Source organism: Sinocyclocheilus anshuiensis, unplaced genomic scaffold, assembly GCF_001515605.1.
Source record: "Sinocyclocheilus anshuiensis isolate Anshui unplaced genomic scaffold, SAMN03320099.WGS_v1.1 scaffold1639, whole genome shotgun sequence".
In the NCBI taxonomy this organism is placed as follows: Eukaryota; Metazoa; Chordata; class Actinopteri; order Cypriniformes; family Cyprinidae; genus Sinocyclocheilus; species Sinocyclocheilus anshuiensis.
This window is the reverse complement of record NW_015548336.1, coordinates 161190-174741: the sequence shown is the minus strand read 5'-3', so window position 1 is coordinate 174741 and position 13552 is coordinate 161190.

The window sequence follows — 13552 nt, the reverse complement described above, 5'->3', positions numbered from 1 at the left end:
TAAATATATTTAAAATATAAACATAACATATTTTTCTTAAATATATACATGCATGTGTGTGTATTTTTATATATATATATATATATATGTATGTATGTATACACAGTACACACACACATATATTATGTAAACAAACTCTTTTATTTTGGATGTGATTAATCATGATTAATCATTTGACAGGTTTAAATATTAAATACAATATAATATATATTTCATTTTTTATATTTTTTAATATATTTTCTTCTGTCAAATTAATTATTTTCTTTTATTTTTATGAGAAACATAACATTTAAAGATTACTTATTATAGTACTCATTTTTTTCAAAAGCATGTTAATTACATTTTGTATGTGTGTTATTTGTATGTTTTAGTCCATAGTATTAAATTCATAAATAAATATGAAAAAATATATTAAAAAAAACAAGTTTAAACAACAATTAAATAAATATACAGTATGACACATGCAGCACATTTTTTAGATACCTGTCAAAACATTTTTACAGCGTAGAACTTTTTTTTTCTTTTTTCACACTTTATCAGCCAACATCTTTTTATGTACAATAATTTTCATATATTGTTAGAATAACATTCTTTTTGTAGGAGCTTGTCTCTCAAAGGTCCAGTAATATATTTCTTGGATATCATCAACAAAGACTAATATCCTCTACCACTCTAGAAATTAAATCATGAAGGAAATAAACACCCCATTAATCACACAGTCTCATATTGCCCAATAATAATCTTGGGATATAAGTAAGATGTCTAAAACCTCTTGAATGAGGCTGTCAGATTTCATTGGTTAATAATGTCATGCTGTAATGAGGGGCTTGTCAATGCGACCATCACTTGAGATCCTGCTATGACAATGAGGAAGAAACAGCCATATTGATATTAATATCATAAATGGCTTTAGAAAGGGAAGTACACATCTATGTGATTGGTTTTGGCCTTGGACCAGAGTGTGTTAGTAGGGGTCTGTGTGCTTGAATGAGAGGCTATTGTTGGATAAGTGTGTGGTTGGGGTCAGGTTTCTTTATTTCTTATTCGCTCACTCCATTCATCCACCGGAGAGGGAGATGAACTGAGCAGCAAGGGGCTGGAATCTGAGACCACCATACTACACACACACACACACACACACAGTCATATATACATTGCAGCACAGTAAAAATCTCTCCTTCATATCTACTCTATCCACTCTGAGAATACAAAGAGAGACCCTAAAGCTGTGTGCATGTGCCTCAAAGGTTTTACATCCACGGTTCAAAGCAGGCCATGATAACAAGAGCCAGAAAGTGCAAACACACAGACGCTCAGAACAGAACGCCTTGCGTTCACCCCCAAAATATGTGTTCCAGCCTCGAGGCTTTGGCAAAACACTGCGCGGTCAAATTAATAGTGCTGAAAACCTCCGTCCATTTCCTGCTCTGTAAGAAACCAATCCCCAGCAATCCATTAAAGCATATTTTAACACTAAATAACCTTTTAAAAGACAGATTTGAATTTTTATAATAAATAATATGTTTGTTAAATTATATTATATTATTTATCATATATTATAAATATTTATTTATTTAGTATCAAATATTTATTAATATATAAACAAATGATAATTTACTGATCATTTATAACTTATTTATTATTATTAGAAGATAATTATCAGTTTATCTGTATCAGACAGAATACTAATCTGTGCATTAGCCCCAAAAATACAGAGACATTTCTTAAAATATCTCCCAAAGAAAACAAAAAATATATACAGTTTTATGTAGAAACAAAAATAACAACATAAGAAAAATTATTAAACGGTGCATTTTAATTTTTGGGTGAACAATTCCTTTAAGCTTGCATAAAGCATACAGCATGTTCTCTCAACAACATGTCAGCCTTGATCAGAATGAACAAGTACTAACAGTTTGAAGACTGCCCTCTTGTGGCCGAAGAAGCACAGAATTATACATTATATATTATGAAATATATAAAAGTAAATAATAAATAATTTATGTTTTTTTTTCATATTATGCTAAATCCCTAAAAACTGGGGCTAGTCACACATTTTTCTCCTGTAAATATATATAAATAAATAAATTGTGTGTGTGTGTGTGTGTGTGTGTGTGTGTGTGTGTGTGTGTGTGTTTCTATGAATCCTATATGATATGGATACCATCAGCAAATTTGTTTAATATTTCATTCCATGCCTGACTCAAATACAAAGTCCTAATCATATAGCATCCTGATGAAGGCTTAATTTAAAAAACAACACCTTCATTGACTGCCAGCATCACAGCTTGTTTAGAGGCCTAGTGCTGTCAACAGAACACAGACAAGGAAAGCAAATAAAACTGAGGAACAGAGACAGAGATTTGCCTGTCTGTAAGTTTGTAGATGGGATCGACTTTAAACCATAATTGCATTGAAAATGCTTCAACACAGCTAATAAAGACCTGCTGCGCGCACACACACACACACACACACACACACACACACACAACACACACACACACACACACACACACACACACACACACACACACACACACACACACACACACACACACACACACACACACACACACACACACACACACACACACACACACACACACACACACACACACACACACACACACACACACAGAGTAACATGGGGCAAGGTGATGACAGCAGTGAAGTGAAGCAGTCATTTCCTGAGCACCATGGCCAGATGTCTCACACACTACGTCTCAGAAATCCCGCTCACACACACACTGGTGTGTAATAAGTCAGACATTTAGTTCTCATTAATACCAATACAAGGATCACTCAGACACAGCTGCTCGGCAAAACTTCATTACGACGTCCCGCTAAAGGGCGAACTGCACTATTTGTGGACAGAGTTGGATAAAATAACACAGAATGATGTTTTAGTGAGTGTCCTGAGTGGTGTGTGTGTGTCTGCATGTGATGCAGCGAGTGGCTTAATTACTGTGTGCTAACGAAAAGCTGTGTATGAGTTTGTGAGCAACTCGGTGGAACTGCCACGCTGCACTCTCAGCTCATAAATTGCACACCTTCTAAAGGATGTGGGCTGTTGCTTGTGTGTGCGTGTGTGTGTGTGTGTGTGTGTGGGGTGCTGTTTCTTGTGTGTGCGTGTGTGTGTGTGTGTGTGTGTGTGTGTGTGTGTGTGTGTGAAAAAGCTATAAGCACAGATTTTAGGGCCCAAATCAACAGAGTGCAACTGCAGTAAAAATCTCCTTAGAGATCAGTTGGTGTATAGTGGTTGTTATTCGGAATTGTTAGAGCGAATGATGTGCTAACGTGGATGTGCTGTTCCAGATGTGAAAATGTTAAACTTAGATAAATGCATCATTAATCATCTAAGAATGCGTGTGGATGTGAAAAATAGAGACTATTCTATTGCATATGGGAAAACTTGCATAAACCCCAGATGTTTGAGAGTCATCCATGTTTTGAGCCATCAGAATGTTTCTCTGTAGTTCCCAGAAGAGGGCACTAGAGAGAAACTCATCTTCTTTTATTTCCTTAAACACTTTGTTTGGGAGAAAATTATATATAGATATAGATTATATAGATACAGATGTAGATATAGATATAGAACATAGCTTTCTTTTGATTATAAACATGAGCGCTAGCGAACCTTTGTTTGAGTAACCATTTTTTCTGTTTTAATAAATACTAAAACATTTTTATTTTTATATTTTATTCTAGTTCATTTGTTCCTATACTTTTATTGCATATGTTTTTATTCCTTTTCTGGATGTCACTTGTCCTAATATAAAACTAGGCTTAGTATCTCATGGTTTCTAACGTCTAAACAGGTCAAAAATGAATCAAACAGCACAAAAGAGTTTATAAAGAGCACAAAAAACGTACAAATTCATTGTTGTTTGGATTGGAACTGCACCGTAGTCCTGTAACATAAATCATTTGACACAATTCATTTTGTGGTGACTGTAAAACTCACGCTAAAACAAGCCATTGCTGAATTAGCGCTTTCTTTCTTTAATGATTCACACTCTGAACAACACATAAAAATGCAGCTTTTAAGTTTCTCTAGGAAATCATTCTAAAAGGGCAAACTTAGAACAAGAAAGGGGGTTTTGTTCTGTGCTTTTCATTAATTGCACACACAAAAAAACTGTTTATACCCCTCATGCCTTGTTTCATGGCCATTCTGTCACTGATTAGCAGCAAGCTGCAACAAAAGCATTCTTCATGCAAAAAACCTTCCCAAAAAATGACTTCCATGACATCCATCTCTCCATAAACGTCCCTGACTGTAAATTCACAATTATTTGACTCTCTCTGCCTCATTTTGAACACGCAGATTTTTTTTTTTTTTACCACAATACCAGTGATTTCCTGCTCATATGGTCATCCATGCACCCAAAGTCAACAGCAGAGACACCGTACAGCATAATGGATGTGTTTTATGCAAAGGGTGTTATATTATTAAGTTTAATAGCAGTGTGCGGTGGGCTAATGGCTGCCTTTGGCTTCCCTCCTGAAAATAGAACTGAGGGTGGGTTTGGAGGGATTCCTCTGTATGTGGATGTCCGATTGAGAGAGACATGTATATGGACAGTTCTAGATATAGATCATGCGGACAGATTGAAAAAGTGTGCGTGACACATGAAAACTGAATGAAAGAAAAAAGACCATTTAAAAAGTTCCATTTGTACCATTTAGCTGCTTGGCTTTTAATAAGTATTTAGAGCGGCTAAAGCTAAATGGGGACATTAAAAAAAATAAAATAACTAAATATATATATATATATATATATATATACACACACACACCTTTATATTGCAGAATAAATGTTCACCTCTCTAAATGTTTGGCAGTAGTTTAGTAATCCGAGCGTTTATCCATCTTGTAACCTGTGATCTGATGTTTACGCGATTTTGGCTTTGGAGTTTGAATGTGTGAATGGTCGATAATGGCCCATAATATATTGTAGCCCACTCTTAATTTAGAGGCAGTTTTAAAGGCGCATGAAGGCAAAGCAGTAAAATATTCCCTTGCACTGTGCTGAGCAACGCCTCTATCAACCTCCATCCCACCCTCCATTTAGAAAAACTTGCTTATTTTAAGAAAAAAATGTAAATGCTCTTCTGAATGATTGACTCTTCTATCTATCTTCTTCAGCCCATTTCTCCATCTCTTTGCCTAGCTCCCTTTGTTTTCTTTCTTTAACTAACCTGCATCATTTTATCAGAAGTGGCCTGAAATGAAGTGCTACGTGTCGGGTTTTATTGAAAGGAAACAGACTGGAACAACACGTGTGTTTTCTCAGGCCTGTAAAGACTCCTCTGCTCCTCAGGCCAAATTCTTACATATGAATTACAACCTGTGTACTGATGAGTCCTCACTACAGACTCATACCTGCTGAGAGAGAGTACTAGAGCAAGAGAGATGAGAGATGGCTTGAAACGTACTGTTAATGAGCGTGCATGCATGCACGTGTGGTTGTGGGTTGCTGAAATCATTAATGCATCATGGTGTTAACAAAAATCTGGTCTTAATTTGGCAAGATTTGTGCCGTTTTAATGTACATATTAAATGTGTTGCCAAACTTAACAGCAGTCATGCAAGCGGCCGTCTGCTCCACTGAACAAAAGATTCCTGCTAATCTGTCATTAACTGTAAATGAGTGTATGAAATTTTGTGAGAATGCCTTTCGCTGCAGGCACAGAAAAGTGTGTATAAAGATGTGTTTAGATTCCATATGTAAGCATATAAATACATAGAAAATAAATATTACGTTTTTATTTAATAAGAAAGGGATTGATGAGTGATATAACATTAAAATATGTACATTGTTATTTCCTCACGGTTTTGTTCACATTTAAATTTAAAACCTAACAAACTTTTTTTTTTTCAGAAATTCTGCTTATGCCGTCTTCTCCTAAAATAAGTGCCACTAGGTTTAATATTTTGTAATATAATGCAAATACATTCAAATATTTTTATGCGTATCCAAATATGTTTTTGAAGCCTCTATATGCAGTATGCGTTTAACAATTATGCAGTTGGTAAATCAATATAAATATTAAATACAACAACTACATAATGATAATAATATTACAACCACATATACTGTATTATATAACAATATTTGAATTATAATTAATAATAATATGCATATATTTGTTATTTACTTATTTTCAGATAAAACTAAACTTGCTGCAAAATATTTTGTGTATATTTGTATTTTTTTAATTGCCCTTAAACATGTGTTTTGTGTGTATGTTTAAATGCAGTGCCTTATAAACTCCTCTGTTCCCAGTCTTTCTTCTTTTTTCGGCACATGGTTTCAAGATACGGTCGGCCATGCCACATCAAACCTGAACTCAGCAGCTGGCCGTGTGTGATGGTTGCCAAGGAACCAGTATTTAATAAAGTCATCAGGTCTAAGATGGGAAAGAAACCGCAGCTCAACTCGAAGCATGAGAAATCAACGAATGCCACCCCCACATCCGCATTCGCTTTTCTCTCACTCTCACTCAGTGAACACTGTGCTGCTGCTGTAAACACATCTATAAGAGAAGTACCATGACACTGCACTGCCAACCTCTGCAAATAATTCAGGATGGGAAATGCTTCATTTAGATAGAACAAACATGAGAGATGTGTTCATTTAGCTCTGCTTTACAGTTTATGTATGTGTGTGTGAGTGAGTTTTCACTGTTTGATATTTCTGTGTGTTATGTTGTTAATGGCACACCTTGTTTGCCAGGCAGAAACAGCCAATTAAAAGTAACTTGTGTTAAACTGGGTCCATTTTCAGTGGTATGCCTCCAGGACCCACAAAAACAATCTTCAATGTGTGAGTGTGTGTCTGTGTGGGATGGGGATTTACACCTTACTAATGATGTGTGAGTTTAATACTCGTAGCTGTTTTCAGCTTCACATGCAACAGGTTAACACCTTCAGTGCCACGGCTGGTGAACAGAATGTACACTCTGAATTGTGTTTTTACACTATAACAAATGTTATAACAAATATGAGCAGTAAATCTGCAAATTTTATCGCTATTCGTTATTATAGATCAGAAAACTAACCCGTCATTTTTAGCAATTTTTTAGTACTGTTTTGTTGTTTGAGTTCTATAACTAAAGGATATATTTTGAGATCAGCAGCTTCTTATGTGATTTATGTGACAAGAGTATTGAGACTGATGCATGATGGGATACAAAATATATCTACTAAAAACTTGGTTATCTATATATTTTATTTTATTTGCTAAACATGTCATCATCTTTGATATAGTTTTTAGGCCTTTCTTGACATATTCAGAAATGCATTCGGATCATTTCCGAATGTCAGTTTATTCAGAAATTTTCAAAGAATAAAAACTTGGGGGAATGAACTTTCACATTTCTTGTTTCATCTCTTAAGAGTTTCCAACTCCAAAATATTTATTTTACATTTTGAAATTTATATAGAATATTCTATCATCATTTAGTCATGCTCACATAGACATAATTTTTTTATTTTGTTGCAAAATGTAACTATATTATTGCCTAGCTCTTTATTTAAATCTTGAAATGCAAGTATGTTTAACTTTATCCGCATACATACATTATATTTACATAGGGTGATATATACTACATAGCATATCGCAACTTTTTGAATGCTTGCATGGACGCAAAATGCAAACTATATTATCAGCAACCTCTAATCTACTAAATGTGACTAAGGCATGGCGATACTAAGATATTATAAACATCAACATCATGATTCTCTGTAAAGATGCTTTGTATTGTAAAAGATGATTTGTATAGTGATGATTTGTATAGTAAAAAGCGCTATACAGTACAAATAAACTTGACTATTAAATACACAACCGAAGGAACTGAAAGAATATAATTACCTGCTGCATGAATATAAAAAAATAACAAAATATATGAAAAATTTAGCAAAGTAGTAAACTGGATAAAAGTCAGTATTATTAATGTATATAACACTTATTTATAAACAGTTCAAATCATATCTGTTCTTTTTTCAGATTCTGTTTAGAAAGAAAGGAAGGTAAATTCTGTTATTGGAATCAGGTCACTGATTAAATACAGTGAGGTTAAATGGAGTAAGACTGGCTGCAAGGAACATCGTTAGCACATTGGCATGACGGACTCCAGTAATTAGGGGGTGTGGCTTCACATCACCAATCACCCTGCTGTGTTTGGTGCTTACTGCTGATTTACAATGTGCAGACTAAGATGTGGCTGTGTTAGCAGGTCATAACTCGCAACACACACATACACAGACACATTGGCTAAATGAGTGCCAAGTGCACACACACACCAGGCTTACGGATGCCAGACACACACACTCTCCACACCGGCTTCACCTGGCTGTTTTTTGTTCCGTCTCACACTTTTCCTTCCTTTGCAAATTCCAGAGTGAAAACAGAGGCCAGTATACCAAGTCCTCGTGAATAGCTGGACAGTGACCCGGGCTGCAGGGAGCTGAGGAGAAAAAGAAGAAGAGGGGTAATGAGGCTACAGCTTCATGTTGTACTGGTGTTAATGTGCTGATCGGTTGTTTTGTTGCTTCAGTAGCAAACTGAGTGAGGGGAAACTTAAAAAAAATGAATGCACTTTAAAGATAATTTAACATGGATTCTTAAAAACTATATTAATACATACTGTATAAGGAATATATAATTTGTCTTTAATTAATGTGGATTGCAATATAGTAACAAAATTGTAATTAATACAAAAAAAAAATCGAATAAAACAACAGTAAGATTTTTTTTTAAATAAAATGTACATTTAATTAAGTGAAAATAATATACATCCCAAAATTTGGGTTGGGTAAGATTTTTTTTCATTTAAATACATTTTTTTTTTTTTACTTTTACAGTGTTTCAAAAAGAAAATTCAAACAAAATGCTGTTCTTTTGAATTTTGTATTTATCAAAGAATCCAGAACAAAAATGTATCACATTTACCACCTGTTTTTAACATTGATAAAAAAGATAATGAATCCATTTTAGATATTAAAATAAAAAAACACTGATTTTAAATGGATTTTTTAATTATTTAAAAAAAATATTTTAATAATATTTCACAGTATTAAATTTTTATTTGAGCATTAGAGAGTTTAAAAATCATTTAAAAATCAGACTGACTCCAAACATACACCAAGAGTAATAAATTGTAATAAAACTTCACAATATTACAGTTTGTACTGTATTTTGATCAAATAAATGCAGTCTTGGAGCATATTAGACACTTCCTTTTTAAAAACACACACACACACACACCAAAAGTCAAACACTCAAATGGCTACCTCTATACTAGCAAGCAAATAGTGTAACTAATTAAAAAATGATAACAAAAATAAACTGTTCTTTACAAGACATCCAAGAACATATTAAACCATTTTATCAGGGAAACCCCTCTGATGTCAAACAGTCATTCCTTAGTTTAAAGTGCCCATTTCTTTGTAAATTCTTCTTTCAATTCTATAGGGCTGATTTTAATTTCGAACTTCCTCCTTTGGGAGACACATGATAGGAGGATTGCTCTTGAAGCGTGAGTGTGTGTCTATGTGTCTGTGTTCTCATCTAAATAAACCCCAGGGTGAAGAGTCGACAGCACTGCAGGTGGAAGGCTAAGGATCACAGACCACACACACAGAAAAACATATGATGATCAGGCATACTTTGCAGGGCTGTACAGTGCGACATATATGTCGCACGTGCTACAAAAAAAACTGGTCTGTGCGATGAATAAATGTACCACTGTAGCACGGGTGTGATACAATTTTGCATGTTCATAACACAGCCGCTTAATAGTGTGAAGTAAAAAATACCATGGAAGTTACTGTGGACCAGCAACTGCTTGGTTACCCACATTCTTCAAAAATAACGTATGTTCAACAGACGAAATAAATTAATTCAGGTTTAAAACAACGAGTAAATGGACATATAAACACAGTTGGTTATGTCTAAAATGAAAGTAAACAGTTGAGAGAGAAACGCATGAAGCTCTTAAAGGGACAGTAGCTGCTAAACATTCATTTATTAGTCATTAAAGGGATAGTTCACCCAAAAAAATCAATTTCTGTCATTATTTACTCACTCACATTTTGTCCCAAACCTGATTTTTATCTTTGCTAACTTTGCCTAAATGTCTGCCATTGTTTTTTATTTTATATTTTGTTAAGGTATAAGAGGTGTTATGTTTCTGCACTCTTCCATTTTTAGCAAATTAAGAAAACTTTGTCTAAAACAATTTTTGTGATGGTTTGTATTTTTTGTGCCCTGTATGGAACATCAATGCCTGTTTAAGTGATGAACTCCATTACTTGTGTTTGTTTTCAGACATGATAACAGACGTTTTATACTTGTGCTACAACTTTTTGGCCTGTGCTACAAAACTTTCAACCTCTGTAGCACCAGTGCTATGTGAAAAAAAAAGTTAACGTACAGCCCTGCTTTGTCATTGTATGACAATGAGATCACTTATTTTCTAGCTTAGGCACGAGCTTCTATGCACACATGCTTACACACACACACACACACACACAGCAAAACAGCCCTGCCTATCATCATCTCTCTGTGAAGTTCAGACCATCATGCTTGAGTGCTCAGAACAAGTTCGGGTCGAGTCGAGGGGGATCAACAGGGCCCAAGGCCCTTGAAATCCCACTGGAGAGCAAATTAAAAACGACTGCTTCGAGAGCTGGTTAAAATTCTTATGTTTTATTACTCCTTTCTCTCACAGAGCTGTTGACAAAAAAGAGAAGAAAGCAGGGAGAAGTGCGATGTCGAAAGCCAGAAGTAATTCCGCATAGACGTTTTACGATGGAAACTTCAGCGAAATGTAATTTCAACGCTCATTCACTCCAGAAAGAAAAATCCCATATTATATGAGAGAGAAAAAGTGTGTGTGTGTGTGTGTGTGTGTGTGTGTAAGAGAGAGAGAGTTGGGGAGCACTGATCAGTCTGTGGATTATTAGAGCAAATTATATCTCAAATACACTTTTCTCTCACCTTTCCTTTAATATATTCATTTCATTTTCACTGAGGGTTCAGCTTTGCCACTCAACAGCATCTTTTCTGTTGGAGGTTGAGCAGTTGAGAGCGGCCAGAGCGTCATCTGCTATGAACTAAAGAGGCCCTGAGTGGAGAAACAGTCGAGTCATAAAGGACAGTCAGGATCAGCTGAACCCTGCTTACTAGAGACCAGAGACAAAGTGTCTGACATGATTTATGACTGCTGGACACCCAGAAGAATCTAACATGATTTTATGGCATTGTTAAAAACCAGGGCTTTGGATCATTCTGGATCACAACATTTTATTTCATTCTTTTTAAGATTTCAAAATTATGTTTCTTTTGTTAATATTATTTAAACTTATGTATTGGAATAATACTAATATATATTTTGATATAATAATAATAATAATTAAATAATAAAGTAATAATTTAATAACAATATAATTAAGTTTATTTTTTAATTAATAATTACTATTAAGAATTATTATAACTAAATAATTATACAATTAATTGGTATTATTATTATTATTATATAAAAATGTAAGATTGCACTGAACATCTTTTTTTGCCCTATTTCAGTATGAAAATAAATAGCTTTAGAATTCAATTTTAAATTCTAAAAGCCTTAGAATTTTGAACAAATTCAAATGAAGAAACATTTAATATTCTGCCTGATTTTAAAGTAAAAACAAACTAAATATTTCACTGAATTATGCTGATAATACAATTTCTAATAACAATTTGTGTATAAAAACAGAAGCATTTTCACTAGTGGTTTTGGAACTCACTGTATATTACAATTATTTTAAGAATAAAAAACGGAATGTTTTGAACAACTTTTGAAAACGGGCTGTTTTGACTGTGTGCTGATATTCCACTTAATGTCTGATGATGGCGCCATGCAGCCAGCATGAGGTGATCTGGGAAGGCAGCCATTCTCTGTCTTCAAACATGTCATTAATGTTCTCTGGCTCTTACTCTCAGCAAGGTCAGAAGTGACTGCAAGAGTCTTCTTTTTGCTGTCAGGAGTTTTCCTTTTGCTGGCTCAGTCCAGACACAAACAAATATCACTACACTATCCACCTAACAGCCATCCGATGTGAAGTCAAGGACCAAAAACATTCGAAGGTAAACAACAACAGTTGTAACACAGACAGCAAAATGGATATTATGAGTAACAAACGAATCATCAGCACTTTGGAACGCCAATGTACAAACCAAACCCAAGCTGTCTGCCAACTTATTTAGATTCATCCATCAAATAAAAGCCACCACACCGCCGTCTCCTCACCCCTTGGTTATCCACACAACATTATCTTTCAATGCAAATTAATTTTGTCCCCACAGGGCCACCATAGGCTTCCTGTAGCCGGTTGAGTGTGATATGAATAGAAAGAGAGGACAGAACTGCAGCTTTTCTATCATATTCCAGCACAGATCCCGAGTCCTCACCACAGGGCCATGTGACGGCGAGAGTTGCCTTGTTTTTACAATGCGGCTTTGCTCTTCCACTGATTTGATTTATGAAATGATCAGGGGGGAATAAAATGATCCACCTCCCCACTGAGAGTCTGTCCACAGGTTCAGTATGAAATGAATTATGCCCAGACCACAGCAGCACAACAGTGTGATAAAGCACAACTACGAGACAGTTATTATCGGAGAATCCACCACATGAAATAATACGCTTCAGCATAAAACACAGTGCCTTTCAAGCAAATAAGAATTAAACGTGAGAAACATTAAACACTCATAAGACTATAATTACTCTGTCTCATTCAGAAACCGTTCAGTCCAACTACTGTGCTTGTGCGAGTCTGAAATCACTGCCAGACAGTGCCAGACGTCTAAATATGGTAGTCTGCGAAATGGCTGGATATTGGCAGCAGAGGCTTAAATCCAAGCAAGGACCAAAACAAAATGTAGATTGACCCTGACACTTCCAAATGGGTCATTTAAACATATGACTCAAGTTTTTTTCCTGATTAAAAAATACTTTCTGCTTATGTTTATATATACATTTAAATAAGCATATGTTTAAATGATCCATTTGGACATGTCAGGCTCAGTTATATAAACACTACTGTATACACTAGTTATATGTACACTACCATTTGAAAGTTTGGGGTTAGTAAGATTTAAGTTTCTTACATTCACCAAGACAACTTTTTTTTTTCAAACAAAAATACAGTATAACAACGTAATACTGTGAAATATTAATTACAAATTAAAACAACTTTTGTATTTTAATATATTTGTTGAAAATGTAATTGATTTTGTGATAGAAAACTGTATTTTTAGCAGTCTTCCATGTCACATGATCCTTCAGAAATCATTCTAATATGCTGTTCTGATGCTCAAGAAACATTTCTCATTATCAATGCTGAAAACAGTTGTTCTGCTTATTTCTATGGAAACCATGATATAAGGTCCAAAAGAACAGCATTTATTTGAAACAGAAATATTTTGTAACATGATAAATGTCTTAACTGTTACTCTTAATCAACAATGCATCCTTGCTGAACAAAAAAATAAAATTAA